At 33.8% G+C, this 17,137-nt stretch overlaps 1 non-coding gene across 1 annotated transcript; it reads left to right on the top strand.

Moving 5' to 3' along the window:
- Positions 1–2,043: 2,043 nt before the first annotated feature.
- On the top strand, positions 2,044–2,262 carry LOC139869618 (small nucleolar RNA U3). The gene has a single exon (XR_011766221.1). It is a non-coding gene; the product is annotated as a small nucleolar RNA U3 (small nucleolar RNA).
- The last annotated feature ends 14,875 nt before the right edge of the window (positions 2,263–17,137 follow it).

Genomic DNA, 17,137 nt, shown 5'->3' with positions numbered 1-17,137 from the left:
CGCAGTACCTGTGTAGGTATGCGTAGCGTACTTTACTTTGTCTTCTTCAGTACATTTACTTATAGCAAACACCGTTTCAACCTTCTCGGTCCACCGTTTCAATCCGATTAGACCCTCGGTTCCATCAAATTCTAAAGGTTTGCAGGCAGTGATTCTTTGTAGGAGCATCTTACACGATTTCTAGTGGTGTTAGATCCATTGCTAGTTTCAGAGTTATTGTTGTTATTTCGCATTGCAGCCTGCACTTCGGCTACATTTGCAGCAAGGAAAACACGGAAGTCTTCCTCGATCATATTCAGAGTATTTCGAGTAGTCGGTACCATTTCCTTCAAAAATAATCAAATGAATCAAGTTAATCATACCGAATATTAAGAGTAGTTAATAGTATTTCGTAGCATGATATGAACTCATTTATAAAAGTTTTTTCTTCATATTAGCTTTTTATAATTTATAATTCGGGTAGTACGTACCCATTAAGTTCATACTTAGCAGCTAATATACAATTCAACTACTACAATTCTATATGAAAAAATGATAATAATATTGCGCGTTCAAACTTTTATACAATATTTTACAAACGTATAATACCGCAATTTTACATATAGCATAAAATATACCACACAATAACTTTGATACAAGGTAGTTGCGAAGACAATTCCAGTTAATACGCAAGACTTTCATCAAAGGCAATAAAAACACGTAATTCATAGGTCCAGAAATAGATCATACATTCTGGTTTTACTAATATTATTTCCCATCCTTGGTCTTGTGGAAAATAACTGTTGTGGCCGTTGGCTAGGCAGCATGTTGTAACGTCGTCAAAAGGATGAGGGTTACGTAATGCCCAACAGCCCTGTAACAATCTAAAAACCTAGTTTCTTACCCCAACTACTGAATCTGTCACTTGTGGGAATGTTTTATTTAACAGTTGTAATCCGATGTTCTTTTTCTTAATTTGGTGAGAAGCGAACACTACTAATCCGTAAGCATAACATGCTTCTTTAAATTGCATGTTTGAAGTCTTTCTAATGCACGAATGTGACGACCCAGAAATTTCCGACCAAATTTAAACCTTAATCTTCATATGATCTCGACATGATGAGAAAAGCCTGTTAAACCGTGTTTCAAAGTTTTGAATAGTTTACATATATTCATTTAACCTTTTGACTATTCCCGACGATTCACGAACGATTATTGTAACTAGATATATATTTATATATAAATATGAGTTCATATAATAAATTGGAATAACAAAATACAACTTAATCAATTGTGTTATGCATGTAAGCTGTTACACCAGATTAAAATGTGTTATTAAAAAATGAAACTATATATATATATATATATATATATATATATATATATATATATATATATATATATATATATATATATATATATATATATATATATATATATATATATGTAACACCCTAGGCAAATCCCACATCGCCCACGAACATGAGTGATCATGGGATTATAAGGTAATACTCACGCTTAAATGACACAATGCGTTTTGGGATCACAGGCTGAGTAGAAGTGCGAGTACGTTGTTGTTAAGCGTGCTCGGGCGAGAGCACTACCAGGATGGGTGACCTCCTGGGAAAGTGCTTCTCGTGTGTGGTCGCCAAGAAAAAGCCGTGCGCCTGCGGGCAAAGCGGACAATATTGTGGTCATGTTAAGCTGGGGTGTTACAGAATGGTATCAGAGCCACTCATGTGCCGTTGGGGGTGGTGGGGAAAACCTCATCGAGGACGATGAGTCCCTAAGGGGGGGTGAATGTAACACCCTAGGCAAATCCCACATCGCCCACGAACATGAGTGATCATGGGATTATAAGGTAATACTCACGCTTAAATGACACAACGCGTTTTGGGATCACAGGCTGAGTAGAAGTGCGAGTACGTTGTTGTTAAGCGTGCTCGGGCGAGAGCACTACCAGGATGGGTGACCTCCTGGGAAAGTGCTTCTCGTGTGTGGTCGCCAAGAAAAAGCCGTGCGCCTGCGGGCAAAGCGAACAATATTGTGGTCATGTTAAGCCGTACGACCTTACTTGAACAGGATCTGTTCTATAGGTTCGTACTTCTGTATTCTTGACTCCTAAGAAGACAGAAACCCATGTCTGGTTGATGAATCAGGACCATGTAACTAGAGCGTGATTAACATAGCCTATGGTTTCGAGTTTCGACCATGGCTCGGTAGAGGATCGTTGCCAACTCATCTGATGGGTTCTGGCATGGTTACATGGTTATCTGACAGACAAATAATTTTTATTGTAACATCCGTGTTACATCCGTCCCACATCGGTTGGAGAGGAGAACGAAGCATGCCTTATAAGGGTGTGGAGACCTTTCCTAGCATGACGCGTTTTGGGACCACAAGCGTAGCAGATCCCATTAGAACTCTGCAGTTAAGCGTGCTCAGGCGAGAGCACTACCAGGATGGGTGACCTCCTGGGAAAGTGTTCATCGTGTGTGGTCGCCAAGAAAAATCCGTGAGCAACCTACGGGGGAGACAAGGGTACGTCCCTATCTCTGCAAAGCGGACAATATCATGCTACGGGGAACGTGTTACCTGGGATGTTACTGATGGTATCAGAGCCAGGCCCCGGACCAAACGTGCACAGCGGGGACGCTGTGTCCCATTAGGGGGGAGGATTGTAACATCCGTGTTACATCCGTCCCACATCGGTTGGAGAGGAGAACGAAGCATGCCTTATAAGGGTGTGGAGACCTTTCCTAGCATGACGCGTTTTGGGACCACAAGCGTAGCAGATCCCATTAGAACTCTGCAGTTAAGCGTGCTCAGGCGAGAGCACTACCAGGATGGGTGACCTCCTGGGAAAGTGTTCATCGTGTGTGGTCGCCAAGAAAAATCCGTGAGCAACCTACGGGGCAGACAAGGGTACGTCCCTATCTCTGCAAAGCGGACAATATCATGCTACGGGGAACGTGTTACCTGGGATGTTACTATATATATATATATATATATATATATATATATATATATATATATATATATATATATATATATATATATATATATATATATATATATATATATATATATATATATATATATATATATATATATATATATATATATAGATATGAATTTTATTGTTATTATTATTACTAATATGATTATTATCATTAGTATTATTATAATTAGTATTATTATTATTGTTATAAAAACAATACAATTCTTTATTACTAAAAAATATCATTATTATGATAAATATTATTATTATTAGGATAATTATTATTAATTGTATTATATTTATGTTATTATTAATAATATTCAGTATTACTATTATTTATTATTAATAGAATTATTATTATTATTATTAATATACTTATTAATATTAATTATATATTTATATTCATATACATAATATAAAGATAGATATATATCATATATATTACGGTGGATTCAGTATGGCATCACCATCACAGTTTATCAAATTTTTGTTGTTGTCCAAAATTGATTACATATCAAAGATCAATTCGTACGATTCTGTTATCAATCGATTCAGAGATTAACAAACAAACAATATTCTTAAAAGTATCACTGTTTATCTTTTTGACTAACTAATCTCTCTATTTCTATATGAAAATATATACATAATGATAGATAGATATTAGATACTTGTACATATGCAAAATCAATCAAAGTACAAACCACCACATTGGCCACCTTAAATCACCATACTCCATCACCCTAAATTGTTTCACTTCACCACCGCCAGGACAACTAAGAACCGTCACCTTTTAATCACCAAATCACATTGTGAATCATCATCACTTAAACTTCATGTGTTTTCTTTTTCTGTTTTGCAACCATAACCATCAACCATCAAAACAACCACCACCTTCGTTGTTTTGTTTTTCTATTACCATTGACACCATCATAAACCAACACACCCTTTCAGCAAAATCTGCTACTGCATTTCCGATCTTAAACCACCTTAACCATCTATTGATTTTATTCTATTAGTAATCAATAAATACCACGAAACCATCCCATCAAAACCCATTTAGAAAACCATTACCACCTATGGTTTAATCAACCCCACCAAACCCACTTGTTTCTGTTTCTGCCAAACATCAAAACCACCCTAAAATCACCACTTACATTAGACTGCTACTATTTAATTAGTTCTGTTTTCGTTTGAAAATAACCAACAGATGCCTTGAAAGCCGCCACCCTAAACCATTAAACACCATCATCTTCGATTGCAACCTACAACTTCTTTCCTCCTGCTTATTGCTGCCAAAACAGCAGCGTGTGATGCTGCTATAGTTTTGTTCCTATTGTATTTGTTTTGCGGATATAAATGATAAAGTTGATGAAGAAATGAATGAAATACATAGTGATAAAATGAAGAGATACTATGATTAGGAGGATGTAAGAAGATGATGATGGGAGTTGTTGCATAAAGGTGCTGAAATTTGCTATCCCTTCTATTTTTTTATATACAAGGCGAACTCTATATTGAATTAGGATAGTGGAGCAGTTATTATGGATTGTGCTTTTTCTTTTCTTTTGGCCGAACACATGGTGGGGATTATTGTGATAATGATGCTTCCTTGTTGATCGAGAGATTAAAGAATGGTGGGGTCTTGCAATTCTCCTAGCGGGTCCGTTTGTGGAAAGTCCAAAACCGAGGGCCAAAGGTTAATTAAATTATGATAAGCATTTTGTTAACATGGCACATAATGATATATGATATTGTATGTGGGACACAATCCAGCCCCACGGCCGACCAAGCTGGACGTTTGATTGTATTATAATTTTTTTGAGATTGATAATAAGAATGATGATGGGTATGAACGATAGAAATGATGCACAGTGAAGATGATAATGAAGATAATCCATGACGATGTTATGATGGTTACGGGTATTATATTGATATTGAAAGATGATAATGATCATGATGTTAGAGATGATGAAGATGATGATGTTAATTTGATGATGATGATGTTAATTTGATGATGATGATATATTAGGTTATACGTATTATTACTCAGGTTGTAAAATTTTTAGAAGAAGAAAATGGAAACAGAGTGTTATGGGGTAAATAAAGTTAGATTAAGAGTTAAAATAGAAAACGAGACAGCTTGAATGGTTAAGGGGTGTGGTCGTGGAAGCAGGAGGTTGCGGGTTCGAAACTGGGCGACTATATTTTTTTTTAACTGGCTGGATTAGTGTAAAAGCTTGAGTCTGGTGGGCGGCCTTGTGGATCCAATTAAACATCCATATGAGCCATTAACTTGGGCTACTTTCAAACATACTTGGACTATTATCTTAATGGACTTATGTTAGGTATACATATTATTATTATTATTACTATTATCATCATCATTATCATTATTATGATTATTATTATTATTATTATTATTATTATTATTATTATTATTATTATTATTATTATTATTATTATTATTATTATTATTATTATTATTATTATTATTATTAGAAGTATCCTTATTGTTAAAAAATTTCGTTATTAGTAAAATTATCATACTTATTAAAAGTATCATTTTATTTTCATTAACACTATCATTATTATTATTAATATCATTAGTAATATTTTTATTATTAGTACAACAAATATTATTTATCTAAAATATATTTATTACATACCTATACTAATATTACGTAGTTTTGTATCTTTTTAAACAAAATATTATTTTTATTAAGTAATACATAATATATAAATATCTAATACAATATAGATAGTAATATGATTGTATAAGTAAAAATTAATCTTAATACATTATAAACATAGTTAATTAATATTATAAGTGTTAATATATATATATATATATATACTTGATATAGGTTCGTGAATCCGAGGCCAACCCTACACTTGTTCAATGTCGTCATATATATTTTTACTACAAAATACAATAGGTGAGTTCATTTGCTCCCTTTTACTCTTTATATTTTGGGACTGAGAATACATGCGCTGTTTATATAACTGCTTTACTAAATGCTTTTGAAATATATTTTGAACTGCGAATACATGAAATGCTTTTATAAACGTTTGACGAGATAGACACAAGCAAAACATTCCTCGAATGAATTATTATGCAGACAGAGGTTCTGCGGATTATTATTGAATTATGTGGACATGATAATTGCCACCATTGAATTATGTGGACATGATAATTGCCACCATTGAATTATGTGGACATGATAATTGCCACTAATTGATATGGATGTTATGTATCGAGAGAATGATTTTATACACAGGTTATGTGTATGTTATTTTTGTGCACGAGATATGTCTACGGTTACTAAGATTTATGAAAAATGGTTGCGTACACGAGAAAGGTGTACTGTATTTAAAAGATATCGCATGTACATTACAGGTGGGTATATGATTCGGGCCCATTTGTACCATGCAGAATTTAAATCTTGTGGTCTTTTAAAATGTTGAATTTTATTGTTTTATGATAAACCTATGAACTCACCAACCTTTTGGTTGACACTTGAAAGCATGTTTATTCTCAGGTATGAAAGAAATCTTCCGCTGTGCATTTGCTCATTGTAAAGACATTATTTAGAGTCGATCATTGCAATGGAACCAGATGTTGGTGACTTCGTCCAGACGGATTAGGACGGGGTATGACAACGAAGTCCTATGTTGGGATAGGTTGAGTCAAAATAGGTTCTCAACCCGTAGCGTAAAATTGCATCTGGGTTTCCGCACTAAATGCCTTAAAGAAAACTCAGCATAACTTAAAGTCTCCCCAATGTGATATACCCCATCTTTCAAAGGAAAGCCTCTTATAAACTAAGGCATGCCTGGAATGTCTTTCAAACGTTCGACAAACTAATTTCGTCGTAAATAATTGTGCAGATGAATTCTGCCCGACTCTAGACAAGATTTCATCAATCATATCCCCTGGTAGGTCTTCTAAAATTTTTGGTTGTCTATCCTTAACGTCCATTTTTGTTTTTATACTGTAAAATAAACAAGGATTAGATTCGTAAAAGATAATTATAAAACAATACAAGCAATTTTTACATATATCTTAAAAGTACAAGCACACAACAATACATATATTACACAGCATGATTACAACTCTTTATTTCGACTCACTCATTTCTTCTTCTTCGGACTTGGTTCGTTTGGCTAATTTCCTAGGGATACTGGTGATCCTCTAATACGAGCCGTCATTTTCACAAATGGTTTAGAAAAACCTAGTGGCCTAGATGTTCCCGGATTATTGTTAAAATCTAAGAAATACGGGCATTTACGATACACATAAAGTTCATCAGGGTCGGAATCAGGTTTCTCTATTTTGATTCTCTTTCGCTTATTATTCTCTTTTGCCTTATTAAATTGAGTTGGGGTAATTTCTATAACATCATCGGAATCCTCATCGAGATCCGGTTCATCAGAAAATTGGTAATTTTCCCAATATTTTTCTTCCTTGGCGGAAACACCATTGACCATTTTTAACTTTGGTCCCTTGGTTGAGGATTTATTTAATCGTTTTACTGTAGGTATTAATATTTATTCCTCCGGAACCTCTTCTTCTTCCGGTTCCTCTTCTTCCGGTTCCTCCTCTTCCGGTTCCTCCTCTTCCGGTTCCTCCTCTTTCGATTCCTCTTCGGGAATTTGTGAATCTTCCCAAAATATATTTGACTCTTCATTATTATTAGGTGAGTTGATGGGATTTGTACTAGAGGTAGACATCTATCACACAATATCAAACACGTTAAGAGATTAATATATCACATAATATTTACATGTTAGTAATATGTAGTTTCCAACAAAAAGTGTTAAGCAATCGTTTTTAAAGAAAACACGGTCGAAGTCCAGACTCACTAATGCACCCTAACAAACTCAGTAAGACACACTAATGCAATTTCTGGTTCTCTAAGACCAACGTTCGGATACCAACTGAAATGTCCCATTCATATTGATTATAAACGTTCCATATTAATTGATTTCATTGCGATGCTTTGACCTCTATATGAGACGTTTTTCAAAGACTGCATTCGATTTTAAAACAAACCATAACCTTTAAAATATTACGACGCTTATCAAATAATGATAATCTAAAATATAGCGTTTTCACACGACCATTACATAATGGTTTACAATAATATTACACAACAATATATGTCTTCGAATGTAGTTTTTAAATAATATAATACAAGCATGCTGACTCCAACTCTTGTTCATAAATTAGCAAGCAAAAGCGGAAGGTCTTAATAATCACCTGAGAATAAACATGCTTTAAACGTCAACAAAAATGTTGGTGAGTTATAGGTTTAGCCTATATATTTATCAAATCATAATAATAGACCACAAGATTTCCATTTCCATTTCTCAATAACATGCAATCTGCATAAAAATCATTCATATGATGAACACCTGGTAACCGACATTAACAAGATGCATATAGAATATCCCCATCATTCCGGGATGCACATCGGATATGATAAATCGAAGTACTAAAGCATCCGTAACTCGAATGAGGCTTGTTGAGCCAAATAGATCTATCTTTAGGATTCACGTCAATTGGTGGCAATTATCATAAACACCAATTCTAAGGCTACCAAGCTAAAAAAGGGCATATTCGGTTCGATAATTCAACATAGAATGTAATTCCGATCACTTGTGTCTATTTTGTAAAACATTTATAAAACTTCATGTATTCTCATCCCAAAAATAATAGATTTCAAAAGTGGGACTATAACTCACTTTCACGTATTTTCACTTTGTTGAAAAATAAGACTTGGCCACTGGTTGATTCACGAACCTATAACAAATATGTACATATATATCAAAGTATGATCGAAATATATTCACAACATTTTTATTACGTTTTAATGATTTAAGTTTGTTAAGTTAACATTCCAACGTTAGTAATCTACAACTAGTTGTCCACAGTTAGATGTACAGAAATAAATCGATATATATTATCTCGAATCAATCCACGACCCAGGGTATACAAGTCTCAGGCTAGATCACAACTCAAAGTATATATATTATTTTGGAATCAACCTTAACCCTGTATAGCTAACTCAAGCATTACTGCATATAGAGTCTCTATGATTGTTTCGAAATATATTATATAGATGGGTCGATATGATATGTCAAAACATTGTATACATGTCTATGGTATCCCAAGATTATATAATATATGTTAGAATACATGTGTAATACAATATAAGTTAGTTAAATTATGATTTGTATAGATTTGTTACAAATTTCACGTAGCTACAACAAGCAAAATTATTCAATCTTGTTTTACCCGTAACTTCTTCGATTTAAATCCGTTTTAAGTGATTCAAGTTGCTATGGTTTCATAATGAACTGAAATTTATGAAACTAAACAGAAAAAGTATAAGTTTATAGTCAGAAATACAAGTTACAAGTCGTTTTTTGTAGAGGTATTCATTTCAGTCGAAAGAACGACGTCTTGATGACTATTTTGAAAAACATACTTCCACTTTGAGTTTAACCATGATTTCTGGATATAGTTTCATTTTCAAAAGAAAAATCATTTTCCCAGAAGTATAGCTTTTAAATCAAAGTTTTACATAGTTTTTAATTATCCAAACCAAACAGCCGCCGATTTCGCTACGACGGCGTATATCCGGTTTTACGGTGTTCTTCGTGTTTCCAGGTTTTAAATCATTAAGTTAGCATATCATATAGATATAGAACATGTGTTTAGTTGATTTTAAAAGTTAAGTTATAAGGATTAACTTTGTTTGCGAACAAGTTTAGAATTAACTAAACTATGTTCTAGTGATTTCAAGTTTAAATCTTCGAATAAGATAGTTATATATATATATATATATATATATATATATATATATATATATATATATATATATATGAATCGAATGACGTTATGAACATAATTACTACCTCACGTATAGTAGGTAAACCTACTGAAAGTAACAAGAAATGATCAAGCTTCAAAGAATCCTTGGATGGCTTGAAAGTTCTTGAAGTAGAATCATGACACGAAAATAAGTTCAAGTAATATTTCTACTCGAATTAAGATAGTTATAGTTATAGAAATTGAATCAAAGTTTGGATATGAGTTTTACCTTAAATAAGAAAGATAAAGTACCGTAAATAACAAAGGTTTCTTGATCTTAGATAATTACTTGGAATGGATTAGAAAGCTTGGAAGTATACTTGCAAACTTGAAAGGATTTTTGAAGTGTTCTTGAAGTGTGTTCTTCCTATGATGATTATAGCTTGATTCTTGAAGTAGTTTTTGATGAAAATGATGATTTGGTTACTGGAAAAATTCGTTCATAGGTGTATGTGTGTGTTGAGAGAGAATTAGAAAGGAAAATGGAAATGAAATGAAGTGAATGGTGAGTGGCGAGTGGTGAGAGGGGTTAAAAGGTGTAGTGACCCGAACTTTTCCATGTTTATATATATTAATTGAGATTGATATTTACATGATTAAATGTTTCCAACATGTTAAGCAATCAAACTTGTTAAGACTTGATTAATTGAAATATGTTTCATATAGACAATTGACCACCCAAGTTGACCGGTGATTCACGAACGTTAAAACTTGTAAAAACTATATGATGATATATATATGGATATATATATAGTTAACATGATACTATGATAAGTAAACATATCATTAATTATATTAACAATGAACTACATATGTAAAAACAAGACTACTAACTTAATGATTTTTAAACGAGACATATATGTAACGATTATCGTTGTAAAGACATTTAATGTATATATATCATATTAAGAGATATTCATACATGATAATATCATGATAATATAATAATTTAAAATCTCATTTGATATTATAAACATTGGGTTAACAACATTTAACAAGATCGTTAACCTAAAGGTTTCAAAACAACGCTTACATGTAACGACTAACGATGACTTAACGACTCAGTTAAAATGTATATACATGTAGTGTTTTAATATGTATTTATACACTTTTGAAAGACTTCAATACACTTATCAAAATACTTCTACTTAACAAAAATGCTTACAATTACATCCTCGATCAGTTTCATCAACAATTCTACTCGTATGCACCCGTATTCGTACTCGTACAATACACAGCTTTTAGATGTATGTACTATTGGTATATGAAATGTCCCGTTCTTATTGATTAAAAACGTTCCATATTAATTGATTTCGTTGCGAGGTTTTGACCTCTATATGAGACGTTTTTCAAAGACTGCATTCATTTTAAAACAAACCATAACCTTTATTTCATCAATAAAGGTTTAAAAAGCTTTACGTAGATTATCAAATAATGATAATCTAAAATATCATGTCTACACACGACCATTACATAATGGTTTACAATACAAATATGTTACAACAAAATAAGTTTCTTGAATGCAGTTTTTACACAATATCATACAAGCATGGACTCCAAATCTCGTCCTTATTTAAGTATGCGACAGCGGAAGCTCTTAATAATCACCTGAGAATAAACATGCTTAAAACGTCAACAAAAATGTTGGTGAGTTATAGGTTTAGCCTATATATATCAAATCATAATAATAGACCACAAGATTTCATATTTCAATACACATCCCATACATAGAGATAAAAATCATTCATATGGTGAACACCTGGTAACCGACAATAACAAGATGCATATATAAGAATATCCCCATCATTCCGGGACACCCTTCGGATATGATATAAATTTCGAAGTACTAAAGCATCCGGTACTTTGGATGGGGTTTGTTAGGCCCAATAGATCTATCTTTAGGATTCGCGTCAATTAGGGTGTCTGTTCCCTAATTCTTAGATTACCAGACTTAATAAAAAGGGGCATATTCGATTTCGATAATTCAACCATAGAATGTAGTTTCACGTACTTGTGTCTATTTTGTAAATCATTTATAAAACCTGCATGTATTCTCATCCCAAAAATATTAGATTTTAAAAGTGGGACTATAACTCACTTTCACAAATTTTTACTTCGTCGGGAAGTAAGACTTGGCCACTGGTTGATTCACGAACCTATAACAATATATACATATATATCAAAGTATGTTCAAAATATATTTACAACACTTTTAATATATTTTGATGTTTTAAGTTTATTAAGTCAGCTGTCCTCGTTAGTAACCTACAACTAGTTGTCCACAGTTAGATGTACAGAAATAAATCGATAAATATTATCTTGAATCAATCCACGACCCAGTGTATACGTATCTCAGTATTGATCACAACTCAAACTATATATATTTTGGAATCAACCTCAACCCTGTATAGCTAACTCCAACATTCACATATAGAGTGTCTATGGTTGTTCCGAAATATATATAGATGTGTCGACATGATAGGTCGAAACATTGTATACGTGTCTATGGTATCTCAAGATTACATAATATATAATACAAGTTGATTAAGTTATGGTTGGAATAGATTTGTTACCAATTTTCACGTAGCTAAAATGAGAAAAATTATCCAATCTTGTTTTACCCATAACTTCTTCATTTTAAATCCGTTTTGAGTGAATCAAATTGCTATGGTTTCATATTGAACTCTATTTTATGAATCTAAACAAAAAAAGTATAGGTTTCTAGTCGGAAAAAATAAGTTACAAGTCGTTTTTGTAAAGGTAGTCATTTCAGTCGAAAGAACGACGTCTAGATGACCATTTTAGAAAACATACTTCCACTTTGAGTTTAACCATAATTTTTGGATATAGTTTCATGTTCATAATAAAAATCATTTTCTCAGAATAACAACTTTTAAATCAAAGTTTATCATAGTTTTTAATTAACTAACCCAAAACAGCCCGCGGTGTTACTACGACGGCGTAAATCCGGTTTTACGGTGTTTTTCGTGTTTCCAGGTTTTAAATCATTAAGTTAGCATATCATATAGATATAGAACATGTGTTTAGTTGATTTTAAAAGTCAAGTTAGAAGGATTAACTTTTGTTTGCGAACAAGTTTAGAATTAACTAAACTATGTTCTAGTGATTACAAGTTTAAACCTTCGAATAAGATAGCTTTATATGTATGAATCGAATGATGTTATGAACATCATTACTACCTTAAGTTCCTTGGATGAACCTACTGGAAAAGAGAAAAATGGATCTAGCTTCAACGGATCCTTGGATGGCTCAAAGTTCTTGAAGCAAAATCATGACACGAAAACAAGTTCAAGTAAGATCATCACTTGAAATAAGATTGTTATAGTTATAGAAAATGAACCAAAGTTTGAATATGATTATTACCTTGTATTAGAATGATAACCTACTGTAAGAAACAAAGATTTCTTGAGGTTGGATGATCACCTTACAAGATTGGAAGTGAGCTAGCAAACTTGAAAGTATTCTTGATTTTATGAAACTAGAACTTTTGGAATTTATGAAGAACACTTAGAACTTGAAGATAGAACTTGAGAGAGTTCAATTAGATGAAGAAAATTGAAGAATGAAAGTGTTTGTAGGTGTTTTTGGTCGTTGGTGTATGGATTAGATATAAAGGATATGTAATTTTGTTTTCATGTAAATAAGTCATGAATGATTACTCATATTTTTGTAATCTTATGAGATATTTCATGCTAGTTGCCAAATGATGGTTCCCACATGTGTTAGGTGACTCACAAGGGCTGCTAAGAGCTGATCATTGGAGTGTATATACCAATAGTACATACATCTAAAAGCTGTGTATTGTACGAGTACGAATACGGGTGCATACGAGTAGAATTGTTGATGAAACTGAACGAGAATGTAATTGTAAGCATTTTTGTTAAGTAGAAGTATTTTGATAAGTGTATTGAAGTCTTTCAAAAGTGTATAAATACATATTAAAACACTACATGTATATACATTTTAACTGAGTCGTTAAGTCATCGTTAGTCGTTACATGTAAGTGTTGTTTTGAAACCTTTAGGTTAACGATCTTGTTAAATGTTGTTAACCCAATGTTTATAATAACAAAAGAGATTTTAAATTATTATATTATCATGATATTATGATGTACGAATATCTCTTAATATGATATATATACATTAAATGTCGTTACAACGATAAACGTTACATATATGTCTCGTTTCAAAATCATTAAGTTAGTAGTCTTGTTTTTACATATGTAGTTCATTGTTAATATAATTAATGATATGTTTACTTATCATAATATCATGTTAACTATATATATAACCATATATATGTCATCATATAGTTTTTTTTACAAGTTTTAACGTTCGTGAATCACCGGTCAACTTGGGTGGTCAATTGTCTATATGAAACCTATTTCAATTAATCAAGTCTTAACAAGTTTGATTGCTTAACATGTTGGAAACATTTAATCATGTAAACATCAATCTCAATTAATATATATAAACATGGAAAAGTTCGGGTCACTACAGTACCTACCCGTTAAATAAATTTCGTCCCGAAATTTTAAGCTGTTGAAGGTGTTGACGAATCTTCTGGAAATAGATGCGGGTATTTCTTCTTCATCTGATCTTCACGCTCCCAGGTGAACTCAGGTCCTCTACGAGCATTCCATCGAACCTTAACAATTGGTATCTTGTTTTGCTTAAGTCTTTTAACCTCACGATCCATTATTTTGACGGGTTCTTCGATGAATTGGAGTTTTTCGTTGATTTGGATTTCATCTAACGGAATAGTGAGATCTTCTTTAGCAAAACATTTCTTCAAATTCGAGACGTGGAAAGTGTTATGTACAGCCGCGAGTTGTTGAGGTAACTCAAGTCGGTAAGCTACTGGTCCGACACGATCAATAATCTTGAATGGTCCAATATACCTTGGATTTAATTTCCCTCGTTTACCAAATCGAACAACGCCTTTCCAAGGTGAAACTTTAAGCATGACCATCTCTCCAATTTCAAATTCTATATCTTTTCTTTTAATGTCAGCGTAGCTCTTTTGTCGACTTTGGGCGGTTTTCAACCGTTGTTGAATTTGGATGATCTTCTCGGTAGTTTCTTGTATAATCTCCGGACCCGTAATCTGTCTATCCCCCACCTCACTCCAACAAATCGGAGACCTGCACTTTCTACCATAAAGTGCTTCAAACGGCGCCATCTCAATGCTTGAATGGTAGCTGTTGTTGTAGGAAAATTCTGCTAACGGTAGATGTCGATCCCAACTGTTTCCGAAATCAATAACACATGCTCGTAGCATGTCTTCAAGCGTTTGTATCGTCCTTTCGCTCTGCCCATCAGTTTGTGGATGATAGGCAGTACTCATGTCTAGACGAGTTCCTAATGCTTGCTGTAATGTCTGCCAGAATCTTGAAATAAATCTGCCATCCCTATCAGAGATAATAGAGATTGGTATTCCATGTCTGGAGACGACTTCCTTCAAATACAGTCGTGCTAACTTCTCCATCTTGTCATCTTCTCTTATTGGTAGGAAGTGTGCTGATTTGGTGAGACGATCAACTATTACCCAAATAGTATCAAAACCACTTGCAGTCCTTGGCAATTTAGTGATGAAATCCATGGTAATGTTTTCCCATTTCCATTCCGGGATTTCGGGTTGTTGAAGTAGACCTGATGGTTTCTGATGCTCAGCTTTGACCTTAGAACACGTCAAACATTCTCCTACGTATTTAGCAACATCGGCTTTCATACCCGGCCACCAAAAATGTTTCTTGAGATCCTTGTACATCTTCCCCGTTCCAGGATGTATTGAGTATCTGGTTTTATGAGCTTCTCTAAGTACCATTTCTCTCATATCTCCAAATTTCGGTACCCAAATCCTTTCAGCCCTATACCGGGTTCCGTCTTCCCGAATATTAAGATGCTTCTCCGATCCTTTGGGTATTTCATCCTTTAAATTTCCCTCTTTTAAAACTCCTTGTTGCGCCTCCTTTATTTGAGTAGTAATGTTATTATGAATCATTATATTCATAGATTTTACTCGAATGGGTTCTCTATCCTTTCTGCTCAAGGCATCGGCTACCACATTTGCCTTCCCCGGGTGGTAACGAATCTCAAAATCGTAATCATTCAATAATTCAATCCACCTACGCTGCCTCATATTCAGTTGTTTCTGATTAAATATGTGTTGAAGACTTTTGTGGTCGGTATATATAATACTTTTGACCCCATATAAGTAGTGCCTCCAAGTCTTTAATGCAAAAACAACCGCGCCTAATTCCAAATCATGCGTCGTATAATTTTGTTCGTGAATCTTCAATTGTCTAGACGCATAAGCAATCACCTTCGTTCGTTGCATTAATACACAACCGAGACCTTGCTTTGATGCGTCACAATAAATCACAAAATCATCATTCCCTTCAGGCAATGACAATATAGGTGCCGTAGTTAGCTTTTTCTTCAATAACTGAAACGCTTTCTCTTGTTCATCATTCCATTCAAATTTCTTCCCTTTATGCGTTAATGCAGTCAAGGGTTTTGCTATTCTGGAAAAGTCTTGGATGAACCTTCTGTAGTAACCAGCTAGTCCTAAAAACTGGCGTATGTGTTTCGGAGTTTTCGGGGTTTCCCACTTTTCAACAGTTTCTATCTTTGCCGGATCCACCTTAATACCTTCTTTGTTCACTATGTGACCGAGGAATTGAACTTCTTCCAACCAAAATGCACACTTTGAAAACTTAGCGTACAATTCTTCCTTCCTCAATACTTCTAACACCTTTCTCAAATGTTCACCGTGTTCTTGGTCATTCTTTGAGTAAATAAGTATGTCATCAATGAAAACAATGACAAACTTGTCAAGGTATGGTCCACACACTCGGTTCATAAGGTCCATGAACACAGCTGGTGCATTAGTTAAACCAAACGGCATGACCATAAACTCGTAATGACCGTAACGTGTTCTGAAAGCAGTCTTTGGAATATCATCTTCTTTCACCCGCATTTGATGATACCCGGAACGTAAGTCAATCTTTGAATAAACAGACGAGCCTTGTAGTTGATCAAATAAATCGTCGATTCTCGGTAGTGGGTAGCGGTTCTTGATGGTAAGTTTGTTCAACTCTCGGTAGTCGATACACAACCTGAATGTACCATCTTTCTTCTTGACAAACAAAACAGGAGCTCCCCACGGTGATGTGCTTGGTCGAATGAAACCACGCTCTAAAAGTTCTTGTAATTGGCTTTGCAGTTCTTTCATCTCGCTGGGTGCGAGTCTGTAAG

The sequence above is a fragment of the Rutidosis leptorrhynchoides genome, chromosome 9 (genome assembly GCF_046630445.1).
Source record: "Rutidosis leptorrhynchoides isolate AG116_Rl617_1_P2 chromosome 9, CSIRO_AGI_Rlap_v1, whole genome shotgun sequence".
Lineage (NCBI taxonomy): Eukaryota > Viridiplantae > Streptophyta > Magnoliopsida > Asterales > Asteraceae > Rutidosis > Rutidosis leptorrhynchoides.
This window is presented reverse-complemented; position numbering and strand designations above follow the sequence as displayed.